At 41.4% G+C, this 25,543-nt stretch overlaps 1 protein-coding gene across 5 annotated transcripts in view; it reads right to left on the reverse strand.

Moving 5' to 3' along the window:
- Window positions 1-6,963: 6,963 nt before the first annotated feature.
- LOC114670456 (uncharacterized) overlaps window positions 6,964-25,543 on the reverse strand; it is a 45,274-nt gene continuing 26,694 nt past the window's right edge. The window contains exons 5-9 of one of the 5 annotated variants that reach the window (XM_077951400.1): window positions 19,956-20,007; window positions 19,531-19,767; window positions 13,694-13,817; window positions 9,919-10,002; window positions 6,964-9,252 (exon numbers count right to left, since the gene is read on the reverse strand). The gene's annotated coding sequence lies outside the window, so the exon portion shown is untranslated. Of the gene's footprint in view, window positions 9,253-9,918; window positions 10,003-12,700; window positions 13,199-13,693; window positions 13,818-19,530; window positions 19,847-19,955; window positions 20,008-25,543 lie in introns of those variants that run through there. The other 4 variants (XM_077951397.1, XM_077951399.1, XM_077951396.1 and 1 more) reach the window with 4 other exon arrangements.

Raw genomic sequence — 25,543 nt, forward strand, 5'->3', positions numbered from 1 at the left:
AGTCTCTCTCTGTTGCACAGGCTGGAGGGCAGTGTTGCAATCTTGGCTCACTGCGACCTCCGCTTCCTGGACTCAAGAGATTCTCCTGCCTCAGCCTCCCGAGTAGCTAGGATTACAAGCACGCCCAGCTAATTTTTGTGTTTTTAGTAGAGAGAGGATTTCACCATGTTGGCCAGGCTGATCTCAAACTCCTGACCTCAGGTGATCTGCCCACCTCAGCCTCCCAAACTGCTGGGATTACAGGCATGAGCAACCACACCCAGCCCATGAATACTATTTATTGAGTACTTTTTTGTACCACATTATAAACTAAATCTTTCTCATGAATCATCCCATTTAATCCTCAGGCAAGCCCTATAAGGCAGGTACCATTTTTAATCCCATTTTATATATGAGCATGAGAGAGGTTAAGGAACATGCCTATTGCACCTAACCAGCATATGCAAGTCCACAATTTTATGATAAATTTGACCTTAGTTTTGTTTTTTGTTTTTTTTTTCTGTCGCCCAGGCTGGAGTGCAGTGGCGTGATCTTGGCTCACTGCAACCTCCGCCTCCCAGGTTCAAGCAGTTCTCCAGCCTCAGCCTCCTGAGTAGTTAGGATTATAGGCATGTGCCGCCACACCCAGCTAACTTTTGTATTTTTTGGTAGAGATGGGATTTCGCCATGTTGCCCAAGCTGGTCTCAAACTCCTGACCTCAGGTGATCCACCCACCTTGGCCTCCCAGAGTGCTAGGGTTAGAGGCGTGAGCCAACATGCCCGGCAATAAATTTGGCCTTAGTATGTTTATTTCAGAGCTTGTACTCTTAATCACTCTGCATATTGCCTCCCTAAACATTTGCTTGTGCATAAAGTGTTAAATAATATCCAACTTAGGGTTGAATGTTGAATGTTTCCAACTTAGGGTTTCCTGGATTAATGAATACTAGCATCTTATTCATAATGATCTGATCATAACATCTATGCAAATTTTAGTTACTCCTACTTCAGGATGGTATTCAAAGTCTTCATTGTATGTGGCCAATCTTTGATGAGTTGGTAAAATATATATAATTTAACTTGTTCATTTTTCAGGTATGTGAGCACATAATTATGTTTCTTTAGGGTACTGCTTGCTATGGTTGCGGATTTTCTAACTTGCTTTCTCTGTTTTTTTTTTAGAACATTTTTGTGGGTATGAGAAATTGATTAATATCGTTATTCATGTTCTCAAAGAAAAAATATGCATGGCCGGGTGCGGTGGCTCAAGCCTGTAATCCCAGCACTTTGGGAGGCCGAGACGGGCGGATCACGAGGTCAGGAGATCGAGACCATCCTGGCGAACACGGTGAAACCCCGTCTCTACTAAAAAATACAAAAAAACTAGCCGGGCGAGGTGGCGGGCGCCTGTAGTCCCAGCTACTCGGGAGGCTGAGGCAGGAGAATGGCGTAAACCCGGGAGGCGGAGCTTGCAGTGAGCTGAGATCCAGCCACTGCACTCCAGCCTGGGCGACAGAGCCAGACTCCATCTCAAAAAAAAAGAAAAAAGAAAAAATATGCTGATTGGAGCACCTCTTCTTTCCTTCCTTCCTTCCAATGGCAACAACTTTCCTGGTGGGCATGGTTCTCTTCACTGTCGGGGTGGATTCTCATTACTGTCTTTTGGAGATGCCTGAGATGCACTGCATTATACAGACAACTGCCTTCATCTTTGGAATGGGTTTTAAGTTGTCTTATAATAGCTCTTTTGGCTTCACTGATAGAAGGACCCAGATAAGAACACAGTTTTTTCACATTTTATTTATTAGTGTTCTAAAGTATCTTTTTCTTGAAAAGACTTATGATCAAGCACCCTATATTCTAGGAAATTCAGCTGCTGTAAATCTAATTTTTAAAAAGTTCTTATTACAACATGTAACAAATTACAAAAACATGTAATTTGTAAAAAATCCTAGGAGTCGGCCGGGCGCGGTGGCTCAAGCCTGTAATCCCAGCACTTTGGGAGGCCGAGACGGGCGGATCACGAGGTCAGCAGATCGAGACCATCCTGGCTAACATGGTGAAACCCCGTCTCTACTAAAAAATACAAAAAAAACCCTAGCTGGGCGACAGAACAAGAATCCATCTCAAAAAAACAAACAAACAAACAAAAAATCCTAGGAGTTTTAAACAAAAACAATCACCAACTACCTGAAAACTCAGAAAAATGTGGCCTTGTGCCCCCGATTTGAGTCAGTTAATGAAGGTATTTTGAATAATGACCATGAAGGCAAACTGCCCAAATCAGGTTCTCAACTCTGCCATTTATTAACTCTGAGACCCTGGACAATCCAACAGCCCCTCTGGGCCTCCTTTTCTTCATATGCAAAATGGGTATGTCAGTATAACTGATACAGGATAGGTGAGCCACAAAATTGGTGCTGATCCCAGGAGGGTTCTTGGCTTTTAAGGACAAGCTAGTAGAATTGACAGTCTTTTGTTGAACAGTACTGCTCTTTGCAGAGAAAGGATAACTCCTAGGCAGTGCACTTAAGTCAGCAACATATGGGCTCCTGGCAACTGTATAATCACATAAACCCATTTTTAATTACATGCAAATTAAAGGGCAGGCCAATGCAAACTGAGGGACAGGTTATTTAGAACTTCCTAGGAAAGGGGTGGTAACTTCCAGGTAATTATCATTACCATGTCATGGTGCTTGTGGGACTGTCATATGCTAATGAGCAATGAGAGCAGCTAGGGATCGCTTTCCTCACCATCTGCTGGTTCTTCACTTTGTATAAACCACATCCTGTTTTGGTCAGCAGGGTTGGGACCAGAAAATAAGTTCTGCCAGTCTGCTACCTCATAAGAGTTGTTATACATTTAGCCATATGAATGAGTATTAACTGTTAACCTTTTTCTAATTCATTTAATTTTTAAATTATCTTACAGTAATATTAACTATGTTGCATGTAATTTTATGAATTTCAGCACATGTATAGATTCATGTAACCACCACTACAATCAGGACACAAAACAACTCTATCATCCCAAAACCTCCCTCATGCAATGCCTTGATAGTCATACTACCCCCCAAACTCAGTCCCTGACAGCCACTGATCTCTTCTCCATCATTGTAGTTTTTGTCTTTTCCAGAACATCATGTAAATGGAAGCATACAGTATTTAACCTGTGGAGACTGGCCTCTTAGCATAATTCCTCTGAGATTCATCCAAGCTGTTGTGCATATGAAAAGTTCATTGTTTTTTCATTACCAAGTAATAGTCCATGGTATGAGTGTGCAACAATCTGTTTATCTATTCAACCATTAGAGGATATTTGGGTTGTTGTCAGTTTGGGGCAATTAGAAATAGAGCTGCTATAAACATTCGTGTACAGATTTTTCTTTGAACAAAATTGTCCTTTCTCTAGGGCAGCAGTCCCCAATCTTTTTGGCATCAGGGACAGGTTTCGTGGAAGACAATTTTTCCACAGAGTTGGGGAGTGGGGCGGATGGTTTCAGGATGATTCAAGCACATTTACATTTATTGTGCATTTTATTTCTATTATTATTACATTATAATATATAATGAAATAATTATACAATTCACCATAATGTAGAATCAGTGGGAGCCCTGAACTTGTTTTCTTGCAACTAGATGGTCCCATCTCAGGGTGTTGGGAGACAGTGACAGATCATCAGGCATTGGATTCTCATAAGAAGCACACAATCTAGATCCCCCACATGCACAGTCCACAATAGGGTTTGTGCTCCTATGAGAATCTAATGCTGCTGCTGATCTGATCTGACAGGAGGTGGAACTCAGGTGGCAAGCAATGGGACAAGGCTGTAAATATAGACAAAGCTTTGCTCACTCACCAGCCTCTCACCTCCTCTGTGTGGCTGGTTCCTAACAGACCATGGACTGATACTGGTCCATGACCTAGGTTTTGGGCACTTCTGCTCTAGGGTGAATACTCTAGAGATGTCTAGGGTCTGGGGTGACTAGGTTGTATGGTAAGTGTATGTTTAATTTTATTTAAAACTGTCAAATCATTTCCCAGAATGGCTGTCCCACTGAACATTCCCATCAGCAATATATGAGATTTTTGGGTGCTACATAGCCTCACCAATACTTGGTATTGCGAGCATTTTTATTTTAGTCATTTTAATAGGTTTTGTAGTTATCTCTTGTCATCATTTTAACATTAGCTTGTCTTGTCATGCTAATGATGCTGAACAACTTTTCATGTGCCATTTGCCACCCATAAATCCTTTTGGATAAAGCATTTTTAAGAGTCCTTACCTTTTTATTTATTGGATTATTTGTTTTCTTACTGTTGGATTTTGAGAGTTCTTTGCAAATTGTGATTACAAAAATATAAATGCAGAATATGTATGAATCTATGAGTCCACCATTACCTTGATATCAAAGCCAAAGAAAACGACTGTCCAGTATATCTTATGAATATAGACTCAAAAAATCCTCAACAAAATAGCAAACCAAATCCAACAGCACATTCAAAGGATTATATACCATGACCAAGTGGAATTTCTCCCAGAAATGCAAGGGTGGCTCAAAATAAGAAAAAAAACAAAAATCCATCAGTGTAACACAACACTGTAAAGGGAGAAATGACATCGCAATAGATACATTAAATGCATGCAACAAAATTCAACACTTCAAACACTTTCAGGATACAAACACCAACAAATCAGAATACGGAGAACTTCCTTAACATGATAAAGGGCACTTACACAAAACCCACAACTCACATTATACTCAATGGTAAAAGAGCAGAAGCTTCCCCACTGAGATCAGGAACAAGATAAGAATGCCCATTTTTACCACTGCTATCAAATATCGTACTGGAAGACCTAGCCAGAGCAGTTAGGCAAGAAAAAGAAATAAACCGCCTCCAAATTGGAAAGGAAGCAGTAAAGTTATCTCTAGTTGAAGAAGAAATGATATAGAAATATATAGATAATAGAAATGACATAGAAAGTATCACAATACAAAAATGCACACAACTACTAGAGCCAATAAACAAATTCAGCATAGTTGCAGATTACAAGATCAGTACACAAAAATCCATTTTCTATGCATCAGCAATGAACAGTCTGAAAATGAAATTAAGTAACAATTCCATTTATAACAGCATCCAAAAGAGTAAAATACTTAAACCAAGGAGAAAGACTTGTATGCTGAAAACTACAAAATATTGCTGAAAGAAATTAAAGACCTAAATAAACAGAAGACACCACATGTTGATGTACTGAAATATTAATTGCTAAGATGGCAATACTCCCCAAATGATCCACAGATTCAATGCAACCCCTATCAAAATTCCAATGGCATTTCCTAAGAAAATGGAAAAACTAATCTTCACATTCATATGGAACTGGAATGAACCCCAAGTAGTCAAAATACTATTGAAAAAGAAACACACACCAAAAAAGAAAGAAAAAGAAACACAAAGTTTCAGGGCTCATGCTTCCAGATTTCCAAACGTACTCAAAACTACTATAATTTAACCAGTGTGGTACTGGCATAAGGACAGACATATAGACCAATGGAATATAATTGACAGCCTAGAAATAAATATCTATGGCTAATTGATTTTCAATAAGCATTCAGCACAACTCAATGAGCAAAGAATAGTCTCTTCAACAAACAGTGCTGGGGCAACTGCATAACCACAGGCAAAAAAATGAAGCTGGACCCCTACCTCACTCCATACACAAAAATTAACTCAAAATGGATCAATGACCCAAATACAAGAGGAAAACATAGGGGTAAACTATTAGAGGAAAACATAGGAGTAAATATTTGTAACCTCAGACTTGGCAATGGATTCTTAGATTTGACACCAAAAGCATGAGCAACAAAAGCAAAAAATGGATAAATTAGACTTCATAAAAAGTAAAACCATTTGCACAACAAAATATATTCTCTAGAAAGCAGAAACACCGCCCACAAAATGAGAGAAAGTATTTGCAAATAATGGACTTGTATCCAGAATACACAAAGAACACTTACAACTCAACCACAAAAAAAAGAAAAAAATTAAGAGATAGGCAAAGAACCTGAATAGACATATCTCCAGAGAAGACATGCAAATGGCCAATAAGCACATGAAAGCATGTTCAGCATCATTTGTTATTAAAGAAGTGCAAATAAAAACCACAGTGGGATACCACTTAACACCCGCAAGAGATAAACTACTTCACACCTGCCAGGATAACCATAATCAAAAACATGGAAAAAGCAAATGTTGGTAAGGATATGGAGAAATAGAAACCCTTGTACACTGTTGGGAGCTGCTGTGGAAAACAATTTGGTGGCTTCTCAAAAAGCTAAACACAGAATTACATATGACCCAGAAATTCCACTCTTAGGAATTATGTTAGAGTTCTCCAGAGAAACAAAACCAATGAAATACATATAGAGAAGGTTTATTATGGGAATTGTTTCATGCAATTACAGAGTTCAAGAAGTCCCATGACGTACTATTTACAAGCTGAAGAACCAGAAAAGCTGGTGATGTAATTCAGTTCAAGTCTGAGAGCCTGAGAATCAGGGAAGCCAGTGATGTAACTCCCAGTCCAAGGCCTAAGGTCTGAGAATCTGGGGGTGGGAGGCTACTGGTATAAGCCTTAGAGAGTTCAAAAGCCTGAGAACCAAGAGCTCCATTGTCTGAGAGCAGGAGAAGGTGGTCCAGCTCAAAAACAGAGAGAGAATTTGCACTTCCTCCACATTTTTGTTCTATATGAATGGGCCTTCAACACTGAAGTTCATCCATGATGCCCGCCCACACTGGGGAGGACGATCTTCTTTACTCCATCTACTGATTCAAATACTAATCTAGAAAACACCCTCACAGACACACTCTGAAATAATGTTTTACCATATATCTGGGTATCCCATAATCTAGTCAAATTAATGCATAAAGTTAAACATCCCAGGTATATACTCAAAAGAATTGAAAACAGGTACTCAGATACTTGTACATCCATGTTTAATAGCAGCATTATTCAAAATAGCCCAAAAGTGGAAACAACCCAAATGTCCAGCAATGAACAAATGAATAAACAAATTGTGTACACATAAAATGGATTATTCAGAAACAAAAAAAAAATGAAGTAGTGATACATGCCATTATGGATAAACTTCCATGTTGTAAGGAATTTGACCTCATTCAAAGAGATGTCTAGAATTTCCTACGTGACAGGAGTGTCCTCTTTATTCCTGGTGAGTCACTGGCACCACACCTGAATAGTTTATGCTGATGAGATTATTCATAACACCACTCATGCCTGATAGTCTTAGGGTGGAGGGGCTGGCCTCACCAGAAAAAACAAACATAGAATTTACTGTGGGAGCTTTCAACCCAACCTCCAGGGTTAGGGTGGAGTGGGCTGAAGATTGATTTTAATCAATCATGTCCATGTAGTGAAGCCTCATTAAAAACTCTAGATACCAAAGTTCAGGTGAGCTTCCCTGGTTGGCAATACTCTGCACATGTTATCACACATCATGGCCACAAGGAAGTAACTGTCCACGACCCTGGGGAGAGGACTCCAGACACTCCCCATTTAGACCCCTCCCAACTCCATCCTATGCATCTCTTCCTCTGGCTGGTTCTAATTTGTATATTTTTGTTGTAATAAACATAAACATGCATATAATGGGTTTCAACGAGTCTTTCTGGTGAATTATACAACCTGAGGGTGGTTTTAGGAAACGCTTGAACTTGAAACTTGTATCAGAGTCTTGGGAGTCAAATTTGGTGGTCTGGAGGACCCTGTCTTAGCAGTGTTTTTGAGGTTACCTGCAGTTTGGCTAACTCCAAGTAACCTCAAAACCATTATGCCAAGTGAAAACTCAGACAAAAGAGTCACATACTGTGACAGCCACATGTTAAATAAAATATCCAGAATAGGTAAATCCATAGAGACAGAAAGCTGATTGATCGTTGCTGGGCACCATGTGGAAGGAACAATGGGAAGTACTGTTTAATGGATACTGGGCTTTATTTTGGGGTGATGAAAATATTTAGAACTAGATAGACGTAGTGGTTACACAACATTGAACATACTAAATGCCCTGTTAAAATGATTAATTTTATGTTACTTGAATTTTTTTATTTTTATTTTTATTTTATTTTATTTTATTTTTGAGATGAAGTCTCGTTCTGTCACCCAGGCTAGAGTGCAGTGGTGCCATCTAGGCTCACTGCAACCTCCGCCCTCAGAGTTCAAGCGATTCTTCAGCCTCAGCCTCCCAAGTACTGGGATTACAGGCGCCTGCCACCGTGCCCAGCTAAATTTTTGTATTTTTAGTAGAGATGGGTTTTACTATCTTGGCCAGGCTGGTCTTAAACTCCTGACCTCATGATCCATCCACCTCGGCCTCCCAAAGTGCTGGGATTACAGGTGTGAGCCATCACACCCGGCCTGTTACTTGAATTTTATCTCAAGAAAAAAAAGAAGAGTATCTACGCTTACTCATTTGAGTATTTTTGTAGTCACTTCTTCAAAAGGTATCAGATAACCCCAACATCTGTGTCATCTAGGAGTGGGCATCTGTTGATGTCTTCTCCCAGGAGAGTTGACATTTTCCTGAATCTTCACAAGCTGAGTAGTTTGGGATTGTAACCTGAACATTTTCTGTATTATATTTTGAGGCTCTGGGTCTTATTTAAGTTTTATGGGAAACGTTTATATCTTTCATTTTGGCAGGCAGTCAACCTGGTCAGGTTCAGGCCTCAAGTTCCAACCTTCTGTGTGTGGTGGTTCCAATGTCAGCTCAGTCTGCAAAACCTTTACTGACTGTCTGGTCCCCTGTGTTCACCGCCCAGCAGAGAGTCTGGGACCTGAGTAGTGTGGCCTGTTAGCACATTTCTCAGAGCCTTTATATGGTGATTACAATCGGATCCACACATGTGGAATTGGAGAGCGCATCAAGGAGTTCGTAAACAATGTAATGGGGTTGCTTTCACAAGCTCCTCCCTTTTTACAATCTCCCTGTACTCTCCTGTTTCCTGAGGCTGCCTTTTCACGCTTCCAGTCAGAAAGCTAAAGCTTCAGCATCCCTCTGTGCTTCACTCTTCATGACAGGGCCAGGTGGTGGGAGCACAACGGAAAAGCAACAGGGGTTTGCTCCCTTCCTTTTGGGATCACAGCTCTGCTGATGCATGAAGATGGTTCTCCTCCCTCTGAGTTTCGGCTTCTGCAGGTTCCCAATGCTTTGAGGCCTCTGTCATTCCTGCCAGGGACTCCCTGTTGGCTGGGGCATAGAAGAGCAGCAATAAGAAAGAAACTTAGGGCAGGAGGGTGGCATTAGAAATTCCTTTCCTGGTCCTAGAGCCAGCACTAGAGGGCTTCTACTGGAGTTTTCCTGTGTGGTCCCAGTCCCCACTTCCAGGCTACATTTTGTTCTAGCCAGGAAACAAGAAGGGGGCAAAAAGGTAAACTCAGGATGGTACTTTGAATTCTGATCTTCTTCAAGTTACCTTCTACCATTTACTTTTCACAGTCCTCACATAGCTGGCCTGTGCATCCTGTCCAGGTTTTATAGCGCCTTCAGCAGGAGAGGTGGGGTGGAACATGCTTATTACTCCCTCTTGCCCAGAACCAGATCTGACCCCAGCAGTTTGTCTTTAACATTTTCCTGATTATGAAGGGTGTTGAGTCTCTTTTCGTGCAATCAGAAGCCATTGCATCCTCTTTTCTGTGAACCTTTGTTCATATCCTCTGTTCACTTATCTATAAGAAACTAATGTCTCAGAATCAGGGAGACGTACACTTTGAGATATGAATCACAATTTTTTTTTTCCTATTCTGTTTTTGTCTTTTGACTTGCTTCTGGTACATTTTTATCATTGCAGAAATTTATTTTTATGAATAGATGAATTAAAGCTCTTTGAGGGGAAAAAGTGACAGGAAGACTTACAATTACCAGAGTCACTGGGACCTGCCCTAGATTCCGTCTCAATGCCTGTGAAGATTCCAGTTCACCCATCAGGGTGTGTGGACACTGGGAAGTCAAAATAAAGCTGCATTATCATTGGTCCCACCGGTCCCAGTGATTCAGTCAAATGTCACATACACTAGACTGGGCACTGGTGCCTCTTCCTCTCCTGAGTTTTGCCAGCGCTCCCCCAGCCTCCTTCCTGAGTGTAACGTGCGGCAGAGCTAAGTGGAGCTGGGCCCCTCCTGACACTCATCTCTGCTTATCTCCCTCAGGCAATGGGCAGTTCACCACCTGTCCTTCCCTCATCACTGCTCTGCCTGTTAGAAAGTCCTTTCTCCTCTGGATGCTGAATTGTCCTCCTACCTCTGGCCTCCAGAAATCTCTTTGGGGATTTCCCGGGGCCCTTCATCTATGGAGGCTTCTGGAGGAGCCAGGTCTGGTTGACTGACTCCCTGGAGGTGGAGGGTCTCCCTCAGCTGAGACCAACTGCAGACAGGCTCCTGGAGCTTGACAGGCCCCCAGTGCCAACCTCATTCAGCATCCCACGGAAAGACCTTGGCGGCCTGTGTTTTCTTGCTGACTTGCTGTTAGGCAAGTCTCTCCTTCCTGGGCTGCAGGATCTGCACATAGAAAACTTTTCCTGTTGTGGCTTTTCCACTAATTAACTGTGGGACCTTGGGCAAGTGACTTAACGTCTCAAAGCCACGTTTTCCTCATCTGTAGCTTATTTACTCATTCATCAAATACGTATTAAGCACCTGCTAGGTGCAGGGTACTCAAGTTATAGCAGGGAATAAGAGACATGATTTCTGCTCTTACAGTTTATATCTTAGTGGGGTAGATAGTAAATGAGCACAGTTGAGCCTTGAACAACACGTGTTTGAACTGTGTGATTCTACTTATAGGCAAATTTATTTCGACCAAATGTAAATAAAAAATACAGTATCTGAGTCAAGCACTGAGACTTATGCCTGTAGTCCCAGCTACTTGGGTGGATGAGGTGGGAGGATCACTTGAATCCAGGAGTTCAAGGCTGCAGTGAGCTATGTCATGCCAGTGTACTCTAGCCTGGGCAACAAAGCAAGACCCTCTGTCTTAAAAAAGAAAAAGAAAGAAAGAAAGAAGAAAGGAAGAAAGAAAGAGAGAGAGAGAGAAAGAAAGAAAGAAAGAAAGAAAGAAAGAAAGAAAGAAAGAAAGAAAGAAAGAAAGAAAGAAAGAAAGAAAGAAAAAATTAAGAAAGAAAGAAAGACAGTATCCATGTACTCCAATAAATGCTAAAGGACTTGAGCACATGTGAATTTGTGTATATACAAGGGGTCCTGGAAATAATCCTCTGTGTATAACTAGGGACAGCTGTAAATAAATACACAGCAAGGTAATTTCGGATGCCAATAGTTCTCTGAAGACAATGAAATAGAAATGGGAAGTTACTAGCAGCAAATTTTGGGGCTATGTTAGGGTAGCCAGGGATCGCAACTCTGAGGACTTGACATTTGAGCTGAGACCTGCATGATGAAAAACCAACCAAGCAGAGATTTGGGGAGAAAGTGTGCTTGGCAGAAGGAATAGCAAGTGCAGAGGCCCTGGGGTGGAAAAGAACTTGCTATGTGTGAGGAATGGACGAAAGTGACTGACATGGAGGGAACAACAGGGAACTGAAGGAGGTGGTTGGCAAACATGGGCCAAACATAAGCCAATGCTGAGCAGGCCTGGCCAGGGGGAGGCGTGGCCCTCCAGCATGGGAAGCCTGCTGCTCTGAGCACCCCATGATCTGGGACCAACATTTTAAAATCAGAAAATTTCACACACAAAAACCTATCTAGATCTTTGGCATCTTTAAAACAAACAAATCAGCATGAAAATGTGCTTCTTAGTAGTACTAAATTTCTTTTTCTTTTTTTTTTTTTAGACAGAGTCTCGCTCTCTTGCCCATGTCGGAGTGCAGTGGCAAGATTTGAGCTCACTGCAACCTCTGCCTCCCAGGTTCTAGTGATTCTTGTGCCTCAGCTTCCCGAGTAGCTGGGACTACAGGCACAAACCACCACACCAGACTAATTCATTAGTAATCTTTAAATGCAAAGGAAAACCACACGGAGATACCGCTTTGCGCTCATTAGGATAGCTATAATAAAAAAAGACAACAACAAGTGTTGGAGAGAATATAGAGAAATTAGGACCCTCATGCACTGAAAGTGGGAATGTAAAATGGTGCAGCCCTTTTGGAAAACAGTTTGGCAGTTCCTCAAAAAGTTATGATAACAGAGTTATCATAGGATCCAGCAATTCTACTCCTAGGTATATGACCAAGGAATTGAAAACAAGTGTCAGACAAAAATGTACACAGGCTGTTCACAGCAGCACTGTTTCCAATAGCAAAAAGGTAGAAACTATCCAAATGTGCATTAATTGATGGATAAGCAAAAATGTGGTGTAACCGTACAATGGAATATTATGCATGCTACAACTTGTTGCCACAGGCTAGAGGGAGAGAGGATTGGGGAGTGACTACTAATGGGTACAGGTTTTCTTTTGGGGGTGATTAAAATATACTAGAATTAATAGTGATAATGGTTGCACAATTCTGTAAATATACTAAAACTACTTAATTGCATGTTTTAAAGGAGTGAATTTGTGGTATGTGATTTTTTTTCCCCCAGCTTTCTTGAGGTATGATTGACAAAATTGTGTAAATTTATGGTGTGCAACATGATTTGATACACATATACATTGTGAAATGACTGCCACAATCGTGTTAAGCACATTTGAGATCTTTACCAGATGCAAACGTTTTTAATTACATGCAAATTAAGGGGTGTGTTATTCAGAATGCTCTAGAAAAGAACAACTGCTGAGTTGTTGCCATGGAAAGGGGTGGTAACTTGCAGCTCGTTGCCATGGCATTTGTAAACTGTGGTGGCACTAGTGGGAGTGTCTTATGCTAATGAGCAGCAAAGGTAACTAGAGGTTGCCTTTGGCACCATCTGCTGGTTTCTTTACTTCATCCTGGGACCAGGAAGTAAGTCCTGCTGGTCTATGTCACTCACTTCCGCAGGCATAGACATGGAAGTTGTCTGCACGCTAGTAGAAGCCCACATCTAGGGGACGCTGGGGAGCCACTTCCACAGCGGCATGAACTAGGGCTTGGTGGAGTTCAATGGCTCATGGGACAATGGCTTCCTTGATGGCAACAGCAGCTTCCTGCTCACCAGCTCTCTGGAGAACACAGTAAGGAGGGGCCCACTGGCCTCTGCTTCCCTGTCTGTGAAAAGGTGACAGGAAAGCCTGCAGCATGGACACACAGATCAAATGGGAGTATGTGTGTGTAAGGCGGCCTACCTGGGCCTGGCCCACGTGGGCCCTTGAAATGTAGTAATAACAGCTAATCTCTGGAGACTCCTCCATGGCTCCCCATCACCCTCAGGAAACGTCAGATCCCTCAGCACGGTCTGAAAGACCTGCACAAACTGGCCCCCAGCCCTTCTCCCTCATCTCCCACCCTTCTCCCTTACACTAGCCTCTTTTCTGTTTCTCAGACATGCCTTGCATGCTCCCACCTCAGGGTGTTTGCACATGTTTTTCCTCTGCCTGTAAGACACTTCTCCCAGCTCTTTACATGACCCATTCCCCCCGACCCCACTCCCCGCCACACTCTCTAATCAGGTCTCCAATCAAATGCCCCCTCTGGAAGAGGACTCCCAGACCCCATCCCCTTTGACTACCTTCATTTTCCCTCATAACAGTTTTCACCACCAACCTTGTTCATTCATCCATTTGGCACATGGTTTCTGAGCATCTACTGTATACCAGGCGCTATGCTGTGCCAGGGGCTATAGCAGGGAAAAGACAGACACATCTTCCACCCTCACAGAGCTGACATCCTGCAGGGGAAAGAGATATTACCCATGAGTGAGTGAGGCCCATAGCACATGCAGGCATCGGGCAGGATGTGCTGCAGGGAAGGACAGAGCAAGTTGAGATTTTAGGTGGTGAGGTCAGAGGAAGCCTCACTGATAACACCTATTTGAGCAGAGACCTAAAGGAGGTGATGGAGCAAGCCATGTGGGAACCTGGGGAAAGAACATTTCAAGCGGAGGGAACAGCAGAGGGAAGGCTTAGGCAGGAACAGCTTACAAGCACGAGGAGAGAAGGGCCTTTGCTCACAGCTGAACGCACAGCACCTAGCAGTGCCTGACACATAGTAGGTGCTCAATAAATGCTTACTGGGTAGTAGAGCACTTCTATTCCCCAGGCACTGCGCTAAGTGCATATCATTCCATTGATTTCTAGCAGTCGCCCATCAGAGTTGGACTGGCTTATATGTTCGCCTCCATTTCTGAACCGTGTGGCTTGGGCAGTTCCTTAACCTTTCTGAGCCTCAGTCCTCTCATCTGTAAAATGAGGCTAATATCATAGAGCCACATTAGAGAGCTGTTGCAAGGAGTAAATGAGCTAATATAATAACGGTGACTGTTTAATAATTGTTAGCAATTATTATTATGGTAGTTGTTATTGTTATTAGGCAATGCAGGGAAGCAGAAGAAGTCACTATTTCCACTTTCAAGGAAGGAGATGGCAGATGAATTAGGAAGTCAGGAATGACACACAGGAGATTACCCTGTGGCACCAAAGATTCCCAGAGAAAACAGAGACAAATGAGAACACAGAAATCATTTGAGAGAGAGAGAGAGAGAGCAGCCCTTGGGCCAAGACTCAAAGAGTGGGTAGGATTTTACAGAGGTAGGGGACGGGGATAGAAGGCCCTCCAGGCTGGTGTCACTGCACAAACACCTATGGAGGAGAAGTGGAGTACATCAGTCTAACGCACTTCTTGTTCCCCAGCGGAGGGCATACGTGATGGCTGCCATGGTCCTGGGCATGCTGTACTGCATCTCCTGCTTGGTGCTGGCTCTGGGTGTGAAGGAACAGTTAGGTAAGAGGGGGATCATGGGGCCAAGAGAGGCAGGGGTGGTCTTGTGCTCTGGGGAGTCTCTGCCTGCACTGGGGAGCCCAGGCTGTGGGAGCATCTGGACAGCGGGGAGGATGGTGGTTCTCACATTTGTGGTGTTGGGACATCTTTCCGTGCTTAAACACTTGAAGATCTGAAAAAGCTTTTTAGGTGTGTTTGTCTGTATTAATATTTATGTTAGAAAGTAAAATGGAGAAAAGTTAAAAGTATTAATTTTAAAAGAATGAGTGCATTACATGTTAACATAAATATAATCTATTTTGAAAACTGAACATATTTCCAAACAAAAGGCATTTTGTGAGAAGAGTGACATTGTCTGACATTTTTGTGAATCCCTGCATTGTCTGGCTTTAAAAAAAAGACAGCTAGATTTTCATACTACTTCTGCATACACTGTGTTGCACTATCCCATGCACATAGCTCCCAGAAAGCTCCACCATACACTGGTGAGAGAATGAGAGTGCAAAAGGTACACACATCTTAGCATTATTAGGAAAAGAGTTTTGACCTCACAGACCCCTGATAGCATCTCAATGACCCTCAGAGTTCTCAGAGAAAACAGTTTGAGGACTACTGTCCTGGGTGGTCTCATCCTAACCCATAGCTTTAAACATCTCTATATAATTTCAGCTACATTAACAGAAAGGCCCAAAATTAACGGTAGATGAGACTGTTTATTTCTCTCAGGAAGAAAAAGAAGTCAACCTATAAAGCAACTCTTTTATGAAACTGTTGGGAGCTCAGGCTCTGTCTGGTTTGTTGCTCAGCTGTTCCTAAGGTGTTGCCCTCCTGCCACAGTCTAAGATGGCTCTGGCCCATCCCTGCATGCCAGCTATTCTAGGGAGAAAAGAGGACATAGTGGGTATTTCTCTGCTCTTTACAGGAAGGACCCTGATGTTACTCACTTCACACTTGTTCACATCCCAATGACCAGTATCTACTCATATGGCACACCTAGCTGCAAGAGAGTCTGGGAAATGGTATCCATAATCAGAGGTCCTCTGTACCTAAATATAAATCAGGGGTTCTCAGAATAGAAAACCCAGAAATAAAGCCATACCCTATAAACCATCTGATCTTTGACAAGGCAAAAACAAACAATGGGGAAAGGAGTCACTATTCAATAAATTGTACTGGGATGGGTAACTGGCTAGCTATATGCAGAAGAATAAAACTGGACCATTGCCATTCACCATATACAATAATTAACTCAAGATGGATTAAAGGTTTAAATGTAAGACTTCAGACTATAAAAATCCTAGAAGAAAACCTAGGAAATACCCTTCTTCAGCTTTCACAAAAATGTTTTGGCTAAGTCCCCAAAAGCAATTGCAACAAAAACAAAAATTGACAAGTGGGACCTAATTAAACCACAGAGCTTCTGCACAGCAAAGGAAATTCTCAACAGAATAAACAGATAATCTACAGAATGGGAGAAAATATTCATAAACCATGAATCCAACAATGGTCTAATACCCAGAATCTATAAGGAACTTAAACAAATCAAAGAAACAAAAACAATAACCCCATTAAAAAATGGACAAAGGGCTGGGCGCATTGGCTCATGCCTGTAATCCCAGAACGTTGGGAGGCCAAGGCAGGTGGATCACGAGGTCAGGAGATCAAGAACATCCTGGCCAACATGGTAAAACGCTGTCTCTGCTAAAAATACAAAAACTAGCTGGGTGTGGTGGCATGTGCCTGTAATCCCAGATACTCAGGAGGCTGAGGCAAAAGAATTGCTTAAACCAGGGAGTTGGAGGTTGCAGTGAGCCAAGATCGCGCTACTGCACTCCAGCCTGGTGACAGAGCGAGACTCCATCTCAAAAAAAAAAAAAAAAAATGAACAAAGGACATGAGCAGATACTTCTCAAAAGAAGATATACAAGTGGCCAACAAACACTTGAAAAAAATATTCATCATCACTAATCATCAGAGAAATGCAAACCAAAACCACAGTAAGATACCATCTCACACCAGTCAGAATTGCTATTATTAAAAGTCAAAAACAACAGATGCTGGCGAGGCTGCAGAGAAAAGAGAACCCTTATACACTGCTTGTGGAAATGTAAATTAGTTCAGCCACTGTGGAAAGCAGTTTGGAGATTTCTCAAAGAACTAAAAACAGAGCTACCATTTAACCCAGCAATCCCATTACTGGGTATACACCTGAAGGAAAATAAATCATTCTATCAAAAGGACACGTGTACTCATATCTTTATTGCCACACTATTCACAGTAGCAAAGACATGGAATCAACCTAGGTGCCATCAGTAGTGGATTATATAAAGAAAACGTGATACATATACACCATGGAATACTATGCAGCCATAAAATAGGATGAAATCATGTCCTTTGTAGCAACGTGGATGCATCCGGAGGCCATAATCCTAAGCAAACTAATGCAAGAACAGAAAACCAGATACCACATGTTCTCACTTATAAGTGGGAGTTAAACATTGGGAACAACACACATAGACATAAACATGGGAACAACACACATGAACATAAACATGGCAATAACAGACACTCCAGAAGACACAGTGGACTACTGATGGGGAGAAATAAGGAAGGGGCATGGGTGAAAAAACTATATGTTGGGTACTATGCTTACTACCCAGATGATGGGAACCATACCCCAAACCTCAGCATCATGCCATATACCCATGTAACAAACCTGTACATGTAGCCCCTGTATCTAAAATAAAAGTTAACAGTTTAAAGAAATAATAAAAATAAGTAAATCAGGGGTTCTCTTTCTATGAGAGAGGAGGCAAGAACAGTGGCTTCTTTGACTGATTTACATTCAAACCCACAAGGCCCTATCAGGTCTGCCTAGGCTTCTCTCTACACTCCAGTCAGTTTCCCATCCCTATTCTTGTCCAGCCTCTCTGGCTTTCCTTCTGTTCTTCTAGTGAACAGTCTTTCCTCAAGCTTCTGGTTCGTGCTGTTTCTGCCTCCTAGAACAGCCTTCTCCCAGACACCTTCCCAGCTGCTCCTTTCCACTCTCAACTCTCAGCGTGACCACCTGATCTCAAGTAGCCCCCTCCTACCTTATTATTCTTTCTTAGCAGTTTTTTTTCTTCACATCACTTCATTTTATAATCTGTATGTATTCACTTGTTAATTTGTTTTTGTCTTGTTTTGTTTTTAACATAAACAAAGATGGGAACTTCTCTTTTGCTCCCCACAAAACACAGAGCATGGAACATATGAAGTAAACAATAATATTTATTGAATGAAGAAATGAATTGTGAGTAGTATTAACTCCTTTACCAAAAGTCCACAACTCTCTAGTGATAGAAGAGACCTGAGAGAAAAAATGCAGATCCATGAGGGCTTTGTAGCAGACATCTTTTAATTGCAAATGATGGAAACACAACTCAAACTGCCTTAACCAAAGAGAGACTATATTGGTTCACAAAACTGGAAATTCCATAGCTGTTCAGGCATGGTTGGATGCCTGAGCAACAGGATATAGGGGTGATGGTGGAGGATGTCCTGCAGGCTGGGAATGAGGGCAGCCAGGATGACCCACTGTCAGATGCCCAGACAATATCCTCAGGAATCTGTCCTTGCCTCAGGCTCTCAACCCTGCTATCATTATCTTGACCTCTTTGCCAGATGACTTTCCCTTGTGGTGGCAAGATGATCAGCAGCAGCTACTGTATTACATCCTTCCAGCCTCCTCCCCTTTCACAGAGGTTCCAGCAACAATCCCAGGGCTGCCTCTCATTGCTCAAATGGAGTCATATGACCCTGCCTAAACCAATTACTGTAACCAGGGGGATGAAGTTTACTGATGGGCTGAGCCTTGAAGCTGGGGATGGGGAGTGGACTTAGGGGCAGCTGGGAGGGGACTCCCTAAAGGAAAATCTGGGTGCTGTTCCTTCAAGATGAGAGCATGAGACTGAGATCACAAGTGCGTGACACACCCCAACCTGACATAACTAAGACAGCCCTCCCCTCCCTGGCCCCTCAGCTCCCTGGCAGCATCCTCACTACTCTCTTCCCCAGCCTACAGCACACCCTCCACCATCGCCCCTATACCCTATTGCTCAGTAGCTTCTTCTTCATCTCCTTGGCCTTCCAAGTGAAACAGGGTAGCATAAGTGCAGCCTGAGGCAGCAAAAAGAGCACTGGGTGGGGATTCCAAAGCCTGCCCCAATTCTGGGCCAACCAAGCATCCCTGTGTGACTTTGGGCTAGTTTCTGCCCCTCTCTGGGCCCCAGGGACCAATTGGCAAAGACCTGATGACCTCTTCCTTCAGGCCAATCTTGCAGTCTCAAGAGGGTCTCCAGAAGGGCAGGGGCAACTTCTAAGGGCATCTTCCCCTTCTGGGATGGGGAAACCGAGGCTGGCCTCACACTCTCTTCAGCCACTTTCACACCAGGAAGGCAGGAAACACGTGTAACCCTGTGATTTGCAGCTCTGTGCAAGCTGGGGACAGGGCTTCAGATCTATACTTTCTCCAGATTCAGTTATCTCCAGAGCCCACCCTGTAAAGGGACTGGCAAAGCCCCATCTGTGCACAGGCCATCACTAGCGCACCACACTGTGCCTGTCATTCCCTGCCTTTTCTCACCCAGACGACTCAAGGGATCTTTGTCTTTTTCTGTACTCACCCTGCAGGCCTAGGTGGGAGCTTCCAGTGCCTGGTGTCATCAAGCTGGTATGTCCAGGAAGTGGGAGGTGGCACCAATGTGTAGCCACTCTGCCTGAGTCCACCAGCCTTGGAGTCAGAACACCCTGGGGTAAATCCTGGCTCAGCTCTTCTCAGCTATGTGATCTCGGTGAGTGGCTTCGCTTCTCAGGGCTTCAGGCTCTTCCTCTAATTCCCACTGCACAGGGCTGTGGTGAGCCTGAGCAAGATCAGCATGTCAGTGTCTGGCACAGAACGGGCATGCAAGAAGCATTGGTTCTTTTAGCTCCCAGGGTCATCTGAAAAAAACCAGTTGGTTTCTTACCACCAAGAGGCAGTGCCTTTTTGTGGTAAGAAACCAATTTCAAAGGCCAGAGAGTTGGGTTTAAATCCTGACTCTCCACTTACCAGCAGTGATTCTGCAGATGTTATTTCTTCTCTTGGAGCCTCCGTTACCCGTCTGTAGAATGAGAATGATAAACTTATCACAAGGGGTTATGGTCAGGAATAAGTGAGGTCTCGAGAGTACCTGTCATGCAGCTGGTGCCCAGAATTGCTGTCCACTTCACAAAGACCCCGGGTCAACTGGGCAAGCCACATGCCTGCATTTGTCTCTGAGGAGGGAAATTAATCATTTATTCAACAAACATGTCCTGAGCTCCTACTCGGTGCCATGCACTATTCAGCAGTGAGCAAGACATAAATTGCTCTGCCTTCATGGGGTTCACATTCTGGTGTAAGTACAGGCAAAAAATAATGAATGACAAATTATGATGTGCATTGGAAGGAAGGAGGCACAGAGTACCATGGGAAACGTCATAACAGAGGCCTTCACCTGGCCCAGGCAGTCAGGGAAACCTCCCACTGAAGTGGAAAGGATGAGTTGGAGGTACCCAGGTGAAAATGGGAAGAAGGAGGCATGTCAGGGCAGAGAAAACAGTATCAACAAAGGCCTTGAGAGAAGACCATGAGGAGAGTTAGAAGAACTATTAAAAGTCAACAGGCTGAATAAAGGAAGTAGTGGAGAGATGGGGGCTAGATCCAGGGCTGGGAGGTCAGGAGAGGTCAGATGCTACAGGATCTCCTGAACATGGTGCAGAATCTGGACTTAGTCCTGAGCCAATGGGGAGCCCCTCTACTTGGAAGAATCACACTCTGAGCCCCCACCCTGTGCCTAGCCAGTAAGGAGACAACCATTACTCACTTTTGCAAAAGGCTGTGATTAGGCAGGAAATATGGGTCTTAGAACCCTGCTGAGAAGGTCAGGCTGGCTTCCTGGAAGAAGTGCTGTCTGACCAGGGACTTAAAGAGTGAGCATGAGTCACCCAGACTGAGGTCTTCCAGGCTGAGGGAACAGCATCTGCACAGGCCTCGTGTCAAAAGGGAATGCAGTGAGTCAGGGGAGTTGCAGAACAGGACTGAGCATGAGTCAGAGAGGCCAGATCATGAAGTATCTCTTATGCCAGGGGAAAGAATGCTGGCTTTTGAGGGCAGTGGGGGACCATAGAAGGCTCTATGGTCAGGGTGAGTTTGTAGAAGATCATCTCAGCTACAGAATGGCAAATGGATTAGATGTTGCAGCGTGAAGCCAGGAAACCATGAGGAGACTGGGCCAGAGATATGGGGATACTCTCAATTCCTTGGTAAGTTGTGGTGGCTCTAGCTTCAACAATGATCAGAATCTAACCCTTCCCCCCACCTCCATTGCCCTGTCTCATGCAAATATTTCCATTCAATATATTTCTAGAAGCAGATTTACCGGATCAGAAAGTAGGCAGATGTATTTTACTTCTTTTTTAAATTAAAATATTTATTGAAATAATTACAGACTCTAAGAAATAATACAGACACATCCCATATATGCCCTTTACCTAGTTTTCCCCAATGATAACATTTTGCAAAACTGTAGTATAATATCATGACCAGGATATTTTCATTGATAGAATCCACCCATCTTATTCAGATTTTCCTACTTTTACATGTACTCATTGTGTGTGTGTGGTGTGTATTTAGTTCGATGCAAATTTTATCACAGGCATAGGTGTGTATATTCACCACTGCAATCACAATAGACACCTTCATCATCACAAAGATATCAAAGGACTTTATTCTTTTATAATCATACCTGTTTTCCTCCTTCAGCCACTCCCTACCCATCCTTAAGCCCTGACAAGCACTAACTAATCTGATCTCCATTTTAAAATTTTTATTATTGCAAAAATAAATACTTATGGAATAAATATTAATGGAATCCTACAGTATATAACCTTTTACAATTGACTTTTTTTCACACAGCATAATTCCTTGGAGATTCATCCAAGTTGTTGCACCTACCAGCAGTTCATTGCTTTTTATTGCTAAGGAGTATTTAATGATATATATGTACTGTAGTTTACTGAACCATTCACCCACTGAAAGACATATGGGTTGTTTCTAGTTATTAGTTCCTATGAATAAAGCTACTGTGAACGTAGGTGTACAGATTTTCGAGTGAACATGTTTTCAGTTCTCTGAAATGCTCAAGAGTGCAGTTGCTAGATCATATAATAGTTGCATGTTTCATTTTATAAGAAACTACCAAGCTGTCTTGATTACTGTAGCTATACTGTAAACCTTAATATTGAGTAGATTGATTCCTCCCACTTTATTCCTGTTTGTCAAGGTTATTTTAGCTATTCTAGAGACTATACACGTCCTTATAAATTGGAAAATAAACGTATCTATAGCTACAAAAAATCTTGCTGGGATTTTGATATGAACATTGAACCTACAGATAAATTTGGGGAAAACTGGTATCTTTACTATGTTGAGACTTACAATCTGTAAACACAGTATTTTCATTTATTTATATCTTTTATTTCTTTTATCTGGTATTTTATCATTTTCAGCATACATATACTATGCATGTTTTGCTAAATATTTCGTTTTCTTTGGAGAGATTATAAGTGGTATTGTGGTTTAAAGTTTTGTTCCATATATTCATTGCTAGTGTGTAGAAATGTGACTGAAGTTTGTGTGTTTATCTAGTGTCTTATGACCTTGTAAACCCACTTTTTAGTTGGAGTTTGTTTGTTGAATTTTAAATTCCTCTAGATTTTCTACAAACAGATTATCTATAAATTGTACAGTTTTGTTTCTTCTTTTGTGATGTTAGGCATTTTATTTCCTTTTCTTGCCTTGTTGCAGTGGCTAGACCTTCCAGTATTGTGTAGAATAAGAGTGGTAAGACAGAGCATCCTTGTTTCTGTCTTAGAAGGAAAGCGCCATTAGGAAAGCATTGTAAGAGGAAAGCAGTCTTTCACCATTAAGTATATTAGCTGTGGATTTTTTGTTTTGTATAATTATTTTACATGTTCTTTATCAAGTTGAAATAATTCTGTACTATTTATGACTTGCTGGGAGACTTAATGAGTTTTGGATTTTGTCAGATGCTTTCTTTTTGCATCAATTCATATGATTATGTGCTTTTCTTTCTTTAGCTTGTTGATACAGTGAATTGATTGATTTTTGAATGTTGAATTACCATAGCTGTAATAAATCTAACTTCATAATGGTGAATAATTATTTTTATACATTGTTGGATTTGGCTTGCTTATATTTTGTCAAGGATTTTTGCATCAGAATTAATAAGAGATATTGGTCTGTAATTTCCTTTCTTTTTATTTTGTCTCATAACACCGGCCTCATCAAATGAATTGAGAAGTGTTTCCTCTGATTCTATTTTATGGAGGAGATTAGGTAAAATTGGTGTTTTTTCAAATGTTTGGTAGAATTATCCAGCTTTGAAGCATTTTAATTATGAATTCAGTTATTTTAATGATTTTTTTTTTTTTTGAGATGGAGTCTCACTTTGTCGCCCAGGCTGGAGTGCAATGGTGCGATATCGGCTCCCTGCAACCTCCACCTCCCAGGTTCAAGTGATTCTCCTGCCTCAGCCCCCTGAGTAGCTGGGATTACAGGCATCTGCCACCATGCCCAGCTAATGTTTAAATTTTTAGTAGAGATGGGGTTTCACCAGGTTGGCCAGGCTGGTCTCAAACTCCTGACCTCAGGTGATCCACCCACCTCAGCCTCCCAAAGTGCTGGGATTACAGGCATGAGCCACCATGCCCAGCCATTTTAATGATTTTAGGACTGACCAAACTATCTGCTTCATCCTGGTTGGGTTTTGGAAGTTTTTTTATTTTTGAGGAATTGTTTCATTTCTTCTAAGTTATCAAATTTATGAGCATCAATTTATTTACAGTATTTCCTTATTATCTTTTTAATGGCTACAAGATCTACATTGGCATTCCCTGTTTCATTTGTGATACTGGTGATTTGTATCTTCTCTCTTTTTATTTTCCATCTTGCTAGAGGCTTATCAATTTTATTTAATAAATCAGCTTTTTGCATTTTTTCTGTTGTTTTTCTGTTTTTGATTTTATTTATATCTGCCCTGATTTTTACTGTTTCTTTCCTTATGCTAGCTTTGAATTTATGTTGCTCTTCTTTTTCTAGTTTCTAGAGGTACTAACTTAAATTGCTAATTTGAGACCTTTCATCTTTTCCAGTTAAGCATTTAGTGCTATGAATTTTCCTCTCAGCATTACTTTTGCTGCATCCCACATATTTTGGTACCTTGTATTTTTACTTTTATTTGGTTTTATGTAGTTTTAAAATTTCCCATTAAACTTCTTCTTTGAGCCGTAGATTATTTAGAAGTATGTTGCTTAATTTCCACATGTTTAGAGATTTTCTGCCTTTATACTACTGAATTGTAGGTTTATTCCATTTTTGTCAGAGAACATACTCTATAATTACAATTCTTTTAAATTTGCTGAGGTTTCTTTCATGGTCCAAGATATGTCTATGTTGGTATATATTTATTGGGTTCTTGAAACTAATGTGTATTCTATGTTGTTGGTTGGAGTATTTTATACATGCCTATTAGATAACTGTTGTTTAATAGTTTTCAGATCCTCTAAATCCTCACTGATTTTCTACCTAGTAGTTCAATTGATTTTGAGATTGGGTTGTTTATGCCCCTGACTGTAATTGTGGACTTATCTATTTCTCCTTTCAATTTTATTAGCTTTGGCTTTACATATTTAAGTCTCTGTTGCTTGGTGCATGCACATTTAATATTGTTTTATCTTCCTGGTGGATTGATCATTTTATTCTTATGTAATATCCCTCTTTGACTCTAGTAAATTTCATGGTTCTGAAGTCCACTGTGTTTGATATTCATTTAGCCACTTCTATGTTTTAAACTGTTTGCATAATATATCTTATTATATCACTTACTTTCAACCTACCTAAATTGTTGAATTTGAAATGAGTTTATCACAAACAACATATATACCCTGCCAATCTGTCTTTTGATTGTTATATTTAATAATTTAAGATTGTCAAGATGTCAGGTGTTGAGATGGTCAGTTAGGACAATAAGCCAAATGAAATTAATAGTCAAGACTTTGTTCACTTACTGTAGTAGTGAAGGCCAGAGACAAAGAAAAAGAAAAGTGTTGGCTTTCCAGTGTTCCATTTTCCCCCAAAGAACAGCATCAGGTGAAGGTCAGGAGGATCAGTGAAGACAGGAGGGTTATCTCACTGACAAGGAGCCTTGAACAAGAAGCTACTACCATTTTAGGATTTGTTTTTCCATTTCTGCTAAAAATGCCATTCAGATTTTGATGAAGATTTTATTGAAAGTTTAGATCAGTTTGAAGAGTGTTGCCATTTTAAAAATATTAGGTCATCTAATCCATGAACATAGTATATCTCTACATTTATTTATACCTTTTCATGTTTTCCAGCAATGTTTTGTAGTTTTCAGTGTACAAGTCTTGCATTTCTTTTGTTAAATTTATATCTAATTATTTTATTATTTTCAATACTATTATAAACAGGCTTGGTTTTTAATTTCATGTTCAGATTATTCTGTATAGGTATAGATATATACCTATACAAATAATTGTATAGGTATATAAATAATTTTTGTATATTTATATTAT

Source organism: Macaca mulatta, chromosome 10 (genome assembly GCF_049350105.2).
Source record: "Macaca mulatta isolate MMU2019108-1 chromosome 10, T2T-MMU8v2.0, whole genome shotgun sequence".
Lineage (NCBI taxonomy): Eukaryota > Metazoa > Chordata > Mammalia > Primates > Cercopithecidae > Macaca > Macaca mulatta.